Source organism: Varroa jacobsoni, unplaced genomic scaffold, assembly GCF_002532875.2.
Source record: "Varroa jacobsoni isolate VJ856 unplaced genomic scaffold, vjacob_1.0 scaffold_293, whole genome shotgun sequence".
Taxonomy (NCBI): domain Eukaryota; kingdom Metazoa; phylum Arthropoda; class Arachnida; order Mesostigmata; family Varroidae; genus Varroa; species Varroa jacobsoni.
Window position 1 is genome coordinate 33607 of NW_019213195.1, and position 3739 is coordinate 37345.

Sequence of the window (3739 nt, forward strand, 5' to 3'; positions counted from 1 at the left end):
GAGAGTTGATAACTGAGTATTTTGGCGCTAGCTTGTCTCTTTTTTTTTGTTTACGAAGGTAGGTCTCTACATACAAATTGAGAATATACAAATTGAATGATTGGAGAGCTGGTGAAACTACAAAACCTGACTCGAGTTTATCGACTAAAAATACACCTTTTACTGAAAAAAAAAAACTACTCCAAATTTTCTAGTCATTTTTCTTTTTTTAAGTAAGCGATTCAGCGTGCGTCTGTCTAAATCATGCAACGGCCTTAAGCAGTTGAACGTAGATATTATCTAGTTTTCTCTACTAATATTATTAATCTAAGTGGCTACAAAGGTTATGTTACACTAAGTTCTTAAACTAGGAAGTTTTCTAAATATTACATTCATCGCACGCTTTGAGAATATCTATATAAACTCAGTAGAACGATCATAATGACCTATATATATGTATCTATTACCGCTTACATTATCCGTAAAGGAAGTAGAAATAATACATTAAGTGTTGATATCACCGTTCTCTTTATATATTGAATGTAAATTTTCCACATAGATGTATGCATAAAGATGTATCTGCGTAAGTTTTTCAGCCAATCTTTTAACAATGGACTCAACGCGAAAACCATTGGCCATCCTGCCATATGATACATATTCAGCACATGCTAGCTGAGTGATTCATCATACCCTTCTGAAGATGTGGCCACCCAGAATAAAAAGAAGAATAGAAAAATCGTTGATTTAGTAATGCAGGAAAGGTGTGACTGATCGTCGGTCAGCAATTCGTAACTCAGGATTCGTCAATAGGGACGTTCTTCTTTCCAATCGCTGCATGTTTTTCTTGGATAGTAACTATATTTATCCTTATCTAAAGGGAATTCTGACATCGTTCGGGCAACTGATCGAACGATATGCTGCGCTGAACATGCTACTTAATCTCGTGAGTAACGCTCACCTAACTTAGTCATCAAAGGAGATCTTTGTAAATGAATCTAAATGGAAAGTTATATATTTGTTGTGGGTTGCGGTTGTGGTAGCCGATGACACCCTAGCGTTAAATTTTGTACGCTTTTACATAATCGTAGAATTTTTACTTATATTATCTTATTACCATAACTTACTGATTATCCGATTTGATATACGCGCTTGTACCTATATAAGGTACGTTAATTGGCCTAGATGAATCTATGACATACGTGTAATTGTTACATATTTTGGTAACTTACTGGGGTCCGCTTCCTCCTGAATCAACCTGAGCCATTACGAGTACTGTCATACTGCATAAATAAACAACTCCTTCTTCAACAACAGCTTCCTCATAACGGTCCCCTTATTAAATAATATTTTATGCCCTGAAATATAAGTTTTTTCCATACGAAAGCATTTTTCGTACGGCATTAATGTACCCCAGTCACGCCATGATAAGAGTAATTACCTCTTCGATGTAAAGCAACAAAATATAAGTAAGTTGAAATATTTACTCTAAGCGCATCTTCCAAGCGGCAATTGTTCCAGCAGAATGAAGCCTTAACAAGAAAAAAAGAAGGATTGGCGATGCAGTGATTTCATAGCTGATTTTTACCTAACAACTTTGCTTTTGGGCTCTTATTATTGGGCGGGTACAGGGAAAGATTTTGTCTACGCAAATATACTTGCGTGCTACCGTCACGCAGGCGGAATTTCTCATATATATTTGACATACCGGAAACGGCAGTAGCTCGCGGAGCTAAGAGCAAGCTTACCGCCATCGTCTACGATAGAAGCATTATTTATCTACTTCATTTCGTCGTCGAAGCCGTTGGCTTCAACTTACAGACCGCTTACTCGAATAATACGAGCCTTACACTAGACAGCTTCATTGGAATCACCAGACGTATTTGTTGATTCGATTTGCCGAGTGAAATGTCATTTTATTTGGTAATTATCTTATTATAACCTTACAAACGAAGTAGGTATGTTGTATAATTGTGCTTTAAGGTTTAATTGTAAGAAAAGTAACATTTCACAGCAATTAACCTCCAAAACTACCCATGCAGACATGTTGGATATGGCCATAATTACCATGCAGAGATTGAACCACAAGTTAACGTTCATATGACAACGGTTTTCCTTGGCTAGTACTGTTGTTTCAAACTGAAAGCGTCTTTCAGATTCATCGGGTCGGCGGCATCATTTGCCCCCCTACTTCCACGAGCTTTCTCATGACGGACCCCCATGCGCATTTAATGTGAAACAGCCTTCCCTTCCCCGCACTATCAGTAGCTGCTGCGGTAGTGAGAGTCATCTCACAAAACGCACAGATCGCGAAGATCCATGGACGCAAACCCGCAATGATGAATAGACAAACGTACGTGGAGAAAGAAGTTAAGGGGTCAAGTGCGACGGCGTCAAGAGCGCAGTCCGATAAAGAGAACACCAACACAAACGGTGCCAACATCAATTTACTTGCCCCGGAGAGAAGACACACACACATTCAAAGGCGTATAGATAGCTAGAGGTTCGCACGAACAATTTAAACGTTATTTCAATTTGCTCATCATTGCGTGGCGTAGATGAAACATGGCGCTTGCACTCGATTGATTACACCCTCAAAAGCTCCCGCGTATCCTGGTATCGTACATTCTATTCTTCAGCTGGCGCTGCCTTCGAGGCCATAGGCTATCCAAGCTTGACTCTTTAGTAGCAGCAGCTAAATCGGGCAGTATTTCAAATGTTTGGAAAAGTACGGGCTAGAAAATATCCAGAATATTTATTTGCAGAATGAAACGTACGAATTTTGCCACTCTCACTAGCCATAAGCGTGCGTTTCGGATTGCTGCTTAGTACGCCTATGACATTTAAGGTGATAGATAAGTCTACGAGGCTATGAGTTTGTGTGTATTTGATTGTACCGCGAGTGTTGCAGTCGCTCTAAGAGGAAAGCGACATTACTGATATGCAGGTAAACGGCATCCGTGCGAAGTAATCAGACGCAGGGCGACGTTGACGAACTGCGTTAAGCGTTGTAATACGGTGCCCATCTCATCAACAAAGTTACATAACGCTGCCTGCTCCTTCCTGAGGAGTTACTTCGCTGCACAAGTGAAAATAACAATGATTTATACGAAGTGTAAATGGTAACATAAATGACCTTAGGGACCCGCTGTCTTCTCTAGCATCTACGATCGTAGGATGTTTTTGTAACCAAAGTTAGATTATAGTCCTTGTATGGCGGCGACCCTGCGCCGGAGTTTTAAAGGATTTCAGGTCAATGGGTGCGAAATTAATAATAGGACAGTCCTAACTAGATAGGACTGTTGACCACGTTTCGACCGAAAGCTTCTATGAAATTTGTAGGAATCATGTATTCAAGTATACTGCGGCTTTTCGACCTCTACGTTTACGCTGCACGCGTGAATGGCTAGCGGCCGGTGGACAATCAGTGCACATTTAGCGTCAAATGCCCACCGAGGCAACTGGGAGTCGAGTAAATCTTACAATATGGCAGAGAAAATACAATATAAAATAGCATGGATAAAACAACGATCTGAAATTAGACGATTCTGTTGATGGCAATGGCAGAACCGGGCTGCTACGGTCGACACATGTAATTACATCTGGAGTTAGCAAGCACAATGGCCGACAATATAAGACAAAAGGTACTAGAAAAAATACCTAGTTGACGTATATGGGCCCTTTAAAAGCTTCAAAGAAGGAACGAGATTTAATAAAAAGTTAATATCTGACAAAACACCTATTTGAGACTTGTTAATCTCCA